The sequence below is a fragment of the Gasterosteus aculeatus genome, unplaced genomic scaffold (genome assembly GCF_964276395.1).
Source record: "Gasterosteus aculeatus unplaced genomic scaffold, fGasAcu3.hap1.1 HAP1_SCAFFOLD_36, whole genome shotgun sequence".
Taxonomy (NCBI): domain Eukaryota; kingdom Metazoa; phylum Chordata; class Actinopteri; order Perciformes; family Gasterosteidae; genus Gasterosteus; species Gasterosteus aculeatus.
The window spans coordinates 50001-60000 of NW_027554894.1; positions in this window are offsets into that span (position 1 = coordinate 50001).

The window sequence follows — 10000 nt, forward strand, 5'->3', positions numbered from 1 at the left end:
AGCGATCCATCCGCGAAACCCACCGACCAGCCACAGTGCCCGGAACGAGGCTCCGGTTCGTTCACCCTCGCCACTGTCCGAGGGCGTCCGAAAATACTAAGGTCTGAGTCGGATCCGAAACGCACAAACGTCGGTCCTCACTCCTGGAGGCCTATGTTTCTAAAAACCAGGTTTCTGAAATCTGCGACCTGGTGGCCCAGTGATGTCGGCTACAACTTTTTTTTTCCAGTCCGCTCAAAATTCTCCAGGCATTTTCTGAGCTTTCCTTCACATAGTCCGACTTTTACTTAGTTTCTGACGGAGCCAAAAAAGTCCGGGTTTTTTTGCCCTCCTTATCGTCCCGACTGGAAACTTTAACTTCGTATTTTAAGTCAGAAAATTAAAGTCCTTTTCATCCAGGAGACCGACCCTTCCTGCAAAGCGTCCCAAATGGTCCTTCGTCGTCGGATATCTGTCGGGAAATACCGCTCTATGGAACTGTTTATTTCATCCATCCGCTGCACCTGCTGTTCTGCCATCAGAGTCCGACAATAGCGCTTCTTCATCGGATATCAGCCGGGATCTCACGCTCTCTGGAACTGTTTAATTCATCCATCCACTGCACCTGCTGTTCTGCCATCAGCATCCGAGAATAGTGTCCCGTACTGGGACATGGTCTGGGATATCCCGCTCTCTGGAACTATGTTCTGTTTATTTCCTTCATCCACTGCACCTGCTGTTCTGACATCAGCATCCGAGAATAGTGTCCCGTACTGGGACATGGTCTGGGATCTCCCGCTCTCTGGAACTGTGTTCTGATTATTTCCTTCATCCACTGCACCTGCTGTTCTGACATCAGCATCCGAGAATAGTGTCCCGTACTGGGACATGGTCTGGCATATCCCGCTCTCTGGAACTATGTTCTGTTTATTTCCTTCATCCACTGCACCTGCTGTTCTGACATCAGCATCCGAGAATAGTGTCCCGTACTGGGACATGGTCTGGCATATCCCGCTCTCTGGAACTATGTTCTGATTATTTCCTTCATCCACTGCACCTGCTGTTCTGACATCAGCATCCGAGAATAGTGTCCCGTACTGGGACATGGTCTGGGATCTCCCGCTCCATGGAACTTCGTATTCATCCGTCCACTGCACCTGCTGTTCTGACATCAGCATCCGAGAATAGTGTCCCGTACTGGGACATGGTCAGGGATCTCCCGCTGTCTGGAACTGTGTATTCATCCATCCGCTGCACCTGCTGTTCTGCCATCAGTGTCCGTGAACAGTGCTTCTTCATCGGATATCAGCCGGGATCTCACGCTCTCTGGAACTGTTTATTTCATCCATCCACTGCACCTGCTGTTCTGACATCAGCATCCGAGACTAGTGTCCCGTACTGGGACATGGTCTCGCATATCCCGCTCTCTGGAACTATGTTCTGATTATTTCCTTCATCCACTGCACCTGCTGTTCTGCCATCAGTGTCCGACAACAGCGCTTCATCATCGGATAACTGCCGTGAAATACCGCTCTCTGGATCTGCTCTGTTCTGGCAGGTAATCAGGGAGATTTTAAGTAGATGAGTGTCCGGGAATAGTGGGCCGTTCTGGGACTTGGTCTGGGATATCCCGCTCTCTGGAACTATGTTCTGTTTATTTCCTTCATCCAGTGCACCTGCTGTTCTGCCATCAGTGTCCGACAATAGCGCGCCGTTCTGGGACTTGGTCTGGGATATCCTGCTCTCTGGAACTATGTTCTGTTTATTTCCTTCATCCAGTGCACCTGCTGTTCTGCCATCAGTGTCCGACAATAGCGCGCCGTTCTGGGACATGGTCTGGGATCTCCCGCTGTCTGGAACTGTGTGTTCATCCATACGTTACACCTGCTGTTCTGACATCAGCATCCGAGAATGGTGTGCCGTTCTGGGACATGGTCTGGGATCTCCCGCTGTCTGGAACTGTGTGTTCATCCATCCACTGCACCTGCTGTTCTGACATCAGCATCCGAGAATAGTGGGCCGTTCTGGGACATGGTCTGGGATATCACGCTGTCTGGAACTGTGTGTTCATCCGTCCACTGCACCTGCTGTTCTGCCATCAGCATCCGAGAATAGTGCCCCGTACTGGGACATCAGCCAGGACACACCGCCGTCATCTCGTTCGTTCGCTCAGTCATCCATCCACGAAAGCTACCGATCAGCCACAGTGCCCGGAATGATGCCTCCTGCCGGGGCAGCGTCCGCTTGCTCCCCGACAGCCAGTTCTGCATGAGGCTCCGGTTCTTCCACCCCCGCCACTGTCCGAGGGTGTCCGAAAATACTGAGGTCTGAGTCGGATCCGAACCGCACAAACGCCGGTCTTCACGACTGGAGGCCTATGTTTCTAAAAACCGGGTTTCAGGAATCTGCGACCTGGTGGCCCAGTGATGTCGGCTGGAACTTTTTTTTTCCGGTCCGCTCAAAATTCTCCAGGCATTTTCTGAGCTTTCCTTCACATAGTCCGACTTTTACTTAGTTTCTGACGGAGCCAAAAAAGTCCGGGTTTTTTTGCCCTCCTTATCGTCCCGACTGGAAACTTTAACTCCGTATTTTAAGTCAGAAAATTAAAGTTCTTTTCATCCAGGAGACCGACCCTTCCTTCAAAGTGTCCCATACAGTGCTTCGTCATCGGACATCGGCCGGGATCTCCCGCTCTCTGGAACTGTGTATTCATCCATGCGGTACACCTGCTGTTCTGCCATCACTGTCCGGGAATAGTGTGTCGTTCTGGGTCATGGTCTGGGTTCTGCCGCTCTCTGGAACTCTTTATTCATCCATGCGGTACACCTGCTGTTCTGCCATCACTGTCCGGGAATAGTGTGTCGTTCTGGGTCATGGTCTGGGATATCACGCTCTCTGGAACTCTTTATTCATCCATGCGGTACACCTGCCGTTCTGCCATCACTGTCCGGGAACAGTGTGCCGTTCTGGGACTTGGTCTGGTCTCTGCCGCTCTCTGGAGCTCTGTATTCATCCATGCGGTACACCTGCTCTTCTGCCATCACTGTCCGGGAATAGTGTGTCGTTCTGGGACTTGGTCTGGGTTCTGCCGCTCTCTGGAACTCTTTATTCATCCATGGGGTACACCTGCTGGTCTGCCATCACTGTCCGGGAACAGTGTGCCGTTCTGGGTCATGGTCTGGGTTCTGCCGCTCTCTGGAACTCTGTATTCATCCATGCGTTACACCTGCTGTTCTGACATCAGCATCCGAGAATAGTGTCCCGTACTGGGACATGGTCAGGGATCTCCCGCTGTCTGGAACTGTGTATTCATCCATCCGCTGCACCTGCTGTTCTGCCATCAGTGTCCGTGAACAGTGCTTCTTCATCGGATATCAGCCGGGATCTCACGCTCTCTGGAACTGTTTATTTCATCCATCCACTGCACCTGCTGTTCTGACATCAGCATCCGAGAATAGTGTCCCGTACTGGGACATGGTCTGGGATCTCCCGCTCCATGGAACTGTGTTCTGTTTATTTCCTTCATCCACTGCACCTGCTGTTCTGACATCAGCATCCGACAATAGTGTCCCGTACTGGGACATGGTCTGGGATCTCCCGCTCCATGGAACTGTGTTCTGTTTATTTCCTTCATCCACTGCACCTGCTGTTCTGACATCAGCATCCGACAATAGTGTCCCGTACTGGGACATGGTCTCGCATATCCCGCTCTCTGGAACTATGTTCTGTTCATTTCCTTCATCCAGTGCACCTGCTGTTCTGCCATCAGTGTCCGACAATAGCGCTTCATCATCGGATAGCTGCCGTGAAATACCGCTCTCTGGATCTGCTCTGTTCTGGCAGGTAATCAGGGAGATTTTAAGTAGATGAGTGTCCGGGAATAGTGGGCCGTTCTGGGACTTGGTCTGGGATATCACGCTCTCTGGAACTATGTTCTGTTTATTTCCTTCATCCAGTGCACCTGCTGTTCTGCCATCAGTGTCCGACAATAGCGCGCCGTTCTGGGACTTGGTCTGGGATATCCCGCCCTCTGGAACTATGTTCTGTTTATTTCCTTCATCCAGTGCACCTGCTGTTCTGCCATCAGTGTCCGACAATAGCGCTTCATCATCGGATATCTGCCGTGAAATACCGCTCTCTGGAACTGTGTATTAGTCCGTCCGCTGCACCTGCTGTTCTGACATCAGCATCCGAGAATAGTGTCCCGTACAGGGACATGGTCTGGTCTCTGCCGCTCTCTGGAACTCTGTATTCATCCATGCGTTACACCTGCTGTTCTGACATCAGCATCCGAGAATGGTGTGCCGTTCTGGGACATGGTCTGGTCTCTGCCGCTCTCTGGAACTCTGTATTCATCCATGCGTTACACCTGCTGTTCTGACATCAGCATCCAAGAATAGTGTCCCGTTCTGGGACATGGTCTGGGTTCTGCCGCTCTATGGAACTGTGTGTTCATCCGTCCACTGCACCTGCTGTTCTGCCATCAGCATCCGAGAATAGTGCCCCGTACTGGGACATCAGCCAGGACGCACCGCCGTCATCTCGTTCGTTCGCTCAGTCATCCATCCACGAAAGCTACCGATCAGCCACAGTGCCCGGAATGATGCCTCCTGCCGGGGCAGCGTCCGCTTGCTCCCCGACAGCCAGTTCTGCATGAGGCTCCGGTTCTTCCACCCCCGCCACTGTCCGAGGGTGTCCGAAAATACTGAGGTCTGAGTCGGATCCGAACCGCACAAACGCCGGTCTTCACGACTGGAGGCCTATGTTTCTAAAAACCGGGTTTCAGGAATCTGCGACCTGGTGGCCCAGTGATGTCGGCTGGAACTTTTTTTTTCCGGTCCGCTCAAAATTCTCCAGGCATTTTCTGAGCTTTCCTTCACATAGTCCGACTTTTACTTAGTTTCTGACGGAGCCAAAAAAGTCCGGGTTTTTTTGCCCTCCTTATCGTCCCGACTGGAAACTTTAACTCCGTATTTTAAGTCAGAAAATTAAAGTTCTTTTCATCCAGGAGACCGACCCTTCCTTCAAAGTGTCCCATACAGTGCTTCGTCATCGGACATCGGCCGGGATCTCCCGCTCTCTGGAACTGTGTATTCATCCATGCGGTACACCTGCTGTTCTGCCATCACTGTCCGGGAATAGTGTGTCGTTCTGGGTCATGGTCTGGGTTCTGCCGCTCTCTGGAACTCTTTATTCATCCATGCGGTACACCTGCTGTTCTGCCATCACTGTCCGGGAATAGTGTGTCGTTCTGGGTCATGGTCTGGGATATCACGCTCTCTGGAACTCTTTATTCATCCATGCGGTACACCTGCCGTTCTGCCATCACTGTCCGGGAACAGTGTGCCGTTCTGGGACTTGGTCTGGTCTCTGCCGCTCTCTGGAGCTCTGTATTCATCCATGCGGTACACCTGCTCTTCTGCCATCACTGTCCGGGAATAGTGTGTCGTTCTGGGACTTGGTCTGGGTTCTGCCGCTCTCTGGAACTCTTTATTCATCCATGGGGTACACCTGCTGGTCTGCCATCACTGTCCGGGAACAGTGTGCCGTTCTGGGTCATGGTCTGGGTTCTGCCGCTCTCTGGAACTCTGTATTCATCCATGCGTTACACCTGCTGTTCTGACATCAGCATCCGAGAATAGTGTCCCGTACTGGGACATGGTCAGGGATCTCCCGCTGTCTGGAACTGTGTATTCATCCATCCGCTGCACCTGCTGTTCTGCCATCAGTGTCCGTGAACAGTGCTTCTTCATCGGATATCAGCCGGGATCTCACGCTCTCTGGAACTGTTTATTTCATCCATCCACTGCACCTGCTGTTCTGACATCAGCATCCGAGAATAGTGTCCCGTACTGGGACATGGTCTGGGATCTCCCGCTCCATGGAACTGTGTTCTGTTTATTTCCTTCATCCACTGCACCTGCTGTTCTGACATCAGCATCCGACAATAGTGTCCCGTACTGGGACATGGTCTGGGATCTCCCGCTCCATGGAACTGTGTTCTGTTTATTTCCTTCATCCACTGCACCTGCTGTTCTGACATCAGCATCCGACAATAGTGTCCCGTACTGGGACATGGTCTCGCATATCCCGCTCTCTGGAACTATGTTCTGTTCATTTCCTTCATCCAGTGCACCTGCTGTTCTGCCATCAGTGTCCGACAATAGCGCTTCATCATCGGATAGCTGCCGTGAAATACCGCTCTCTGGATCTGCTCTGTTCTGGCAGGTAATCAGGGAGATTTTAAGTAGATGAGTGTCCGGGAATAGTGGGCCGTTCTGGGACTTGGTCTGGGATATCACGCTCTCTGGAACTATGTTCTGTTTATTTCCTTCATCCAGTGCACCTGCTGTTCTGCCATCAGTGTCCGACAATAGCGCGCCGTTCTGGGACTTGGTCTGGGATATCCCGCCCTCTGGAACTATGTTCTGTTTATTTCCTTCATCCAGTGCACCTGCTGTTCTGCCATCAGTGTCCGACAATAGCGCTTCATCATCGGATATCTGCCGTGAAATACCGCTCTCTGGAACTGTGTATTAGTCCGTCCGCTGCACCTGCTGTTCTGACATCAGCATCCGAGAATAGTGTCCCGTACAGGGACATGGTCTGGTCTCTGCCGCTCTCTGGAACTCTGTATTCATCCATGCGTTACACCTGCTGTTCTGACATCAGCATCCGAGAATGGTGTGCCGTTCTGGGACATGGTCTGGTCTCTGCCGCTCTCTGGAACTCTGTATTCATCCATGCGTTACACCTGCTGTTCTGACATCAGCATCCAAGAATAGTGTCCCGTTCTGGGACATGGTCTGGGTTCTGCCGCTCTATGGAACTGTGTGTTCATCCGTCCACTGCACCTGCTGTTCTGCCATCAGCATCCGAGAATAGTGCCCCGTACTGGGACATCAGCCAGGACGCACCGCCGTCATCTCGTTCGTTCGCTCAGTCATCCATCCACGAAAGCTACCGATCAGCCACAGTGCCCGGAATGATGCCTCCTGCCGGGGCAGCGTCCGCTTGCTCCCCGACAGCCAGTTCTGCATGAGGCTCCGGTTCTTCCACCCCCGCCACTGTCCGAGGGTGTCCGAAAATACTGAGGTCTGAGTCGGATCCGAACCGCACAAACGCCGGTCTTCACGACTGGAGGCCTATGTTTCTAAAAACCGGGTTTCAGGAATCTGCGACCTGGTGGCCCAGTGATGTCGGCTGGAACTTTTTTTTTCCGGTCCGCTCAAAATTCTCCAGGCATTTTCTGAGCTTTCCTTCACATAGTCCGACTTTTACTTAGTTTCTGACGGAGCCAAAAAAGTCCGGGTTTTTTTGCCCTCCTTATCGTCCCGACTGGAAACTTTAACTCCGTATTTTAAGTCAGAAAATTAAAGTTCTTTTCATCCAGGAGACCGACCCTTCCTTCAAAGTGTCCCATACAGTGCTTCGTCATCGGACATCGGCCGGGATCTCCCGCTCTCTGGAACTGTGTATTCATCCATGCGGTACACCTGCTGTTCTGCCATCACTGTCCGGGAATAGTGTGTCGTTCTGGGACTTGGTCTGGTCTCTGCCGCTCTCTGGAGCTCTTTATTCATCCATCATGTACACCTGCTGGTCTGCCATCACTGTCCGGGAACAGTGTGTCGTTCTGGGACTTGGTCTGGGTTCTGCCGCTCTCTGGAGCTCTTTATTCATCCATCCACTGCACCTGCTGGTCTGCCATCACTGTCCGGGAATAGTGTGTCGTTCTGGGTCATGGTCTGGGATATCACGCTCTCTGGAACTCTTTATTCATCCATGCGGTACACCTGCCGTTCTGCCATCACTGTCCGGGAATAGTGTGTCGTTCTGGGACTTGGTCTGGTCTCTGCCGCTCTCTGGAGCTCTGTATTCATCCATGCGGTACACCTGCTGTTCTGCCATCACTGTCCGGGAATAGTGTGTCGTTCTGGGTCATGGTCTGGTCTCTGCCGCTCTCTGGAACTCTTTATTCATCCATCATGTACACCTGCTGGTCTGCCATCACTGTCCGGGAACAGTGTGCCGTTCTGGGTCATGGTCTGGGATATCACGCTCTCTGGAACTCTTTATTCATCCATGGGGTACACCTGCTGGTCTGCCATCACTGTCCGGGAACAGTGTGCCGTTCTGGGTCATGGTCTGGGATATCACGCTCTCTGGAACTCTTTATTCATCCATGGGGTACACCTGCTGGTCTGCCATCACTGTCCGGGAACAGTGTGCCGTTCTGGGTCATGGTCTGGTCTCTGCCGCTCTCTGGAACTCTTTATTCATCCATCATGTACACCTGCTGGTCTGCCATCACTGTCCGGGAATAGTGTACCGTTCTGGGACTTGGTCTGGTCTCTGCCGCTCTCTGGAGCTCTTTATTCATCCATCCACTGCACCTGCTGTTCTGCCATCACTGTCCGGGAATAGTGTGTCGTTCTGGGACTTGGTCTGGTCTCTGCCGCTCTCTGGAGCTCTTTATTCATCCATGCGGTACACCTGCTGTTCTGCCATCACTGTCCGGGAATAGTGTGTCGTTCTGGGTCATGGTCTGGGATATCACGCTCTCTGGAACTCTTTATTCATCCATGCGGTACACCTGCCGTTCTGCCATCACTGTCCGGGAACAGTGTGCCGTTCTGGGTCATGGTCTGGGTTCTGCCGCTCTCTGGAACTCTTTATTCATCCATGGGGTACACCTGCTGTTCTGCCATCACTGTCCGGGAACAGTGTGCCGTTCTGGGTCATGGTCTGGTCTCTGCCGCTCTCTGGAGCTGTTATTTTCCTCCATCCAGTACACCCACTGCTCTGCCATCACTGTCCGAAAATAGTGCTCCGAAATCGGGTAAGTCGCGCGGGGAGCCACCCCTGTATCTCGGCTCCAGGAGCCTCTTTCCGCCCGGGGCCTGGCCCACTATGCTTAGGTCCAGCTGGGGAACGCTCCCCCCGAAGCTCGGGGCCCTGTCCTGGAGATCTCTGTTTCCGAAAACCAGGTTTCTGAAATCTGCGACCTGGTGGCCCAGTGATGTGAGCTAAAAAAAAATTTATCGAAGCGATCTAAAAAAGCCCAGGCATTTTCTGAGCTTTCCTTCACATATTCCGACTTTTACTTAGTTTCTGACGGAGCCAAAAAAGTCCGGGTTTTTTTCGCTCCACATAGTCCCGACTGGAAACTTTAACTTTTTTTTTTTTCCATTATTTCACCCGCGGAGGTCCGCAAACACCTCCAGGGGCCCACAACGGCCGAATTAAGCCAGGAAAAAGACGCCAGAACCCGGATCTCTTTACCAGACACCCCCAGAGCCCGGAACTCGGACCCAAACACCTCCAGAGGCCCACAACGGCCGAATTGGACCCGGAAAAAGACGCCAGAACCCGGATCTCTTTACCAGACACCCCCAGAGCCCGGAACTCGGACCCAAACACCTCCAGAGGCCCACAACGGCCGAATCGAACCCGGAAAAAGACGCCAGAACCCGGATCTCTTTACCAGACACCCCCAGAGCCCGGAACTCGGACCCAAACACCTCCAGAGGCCCACAACGGCCGAATTGGACCCGGAAAAAGACGCCAGAACCCGGATCTCTTTACCAGACACCCCCAGAGCCCGGAACTCGGACCCAAACACCTCCAGAGGCCCACAACGGCCGAATTGGACCCGGAAAAAGACGCCAGAACCCGGACCCGGTCCCGGATCACCCCGGTACACCCGCGGAGGTCCGCAAACACCTCCAGAGGCCCACAACGGCCGAATTGGACCCGGAAAAAGACGCCAGAACCCGGATCTCTTTACCAGACACCCCCAGAGCCCGGATGAGCTCCACAAACACCTCCAGAGGCCCACAACGGCCGAATTGGACCCGGAAAAAGACGCCAGAACCCGGATCTCTTTACCAGACACCCCCAGAGCCCGGAACTCGGACCCAAACACCTCCTGAGGCCCACAACGGCCGAATTGGACCCGGAAAAAGACGCCAGAACCCGGATCTCTTTGCCAGACACCCCCAGAGCCCGGAACTCGGAC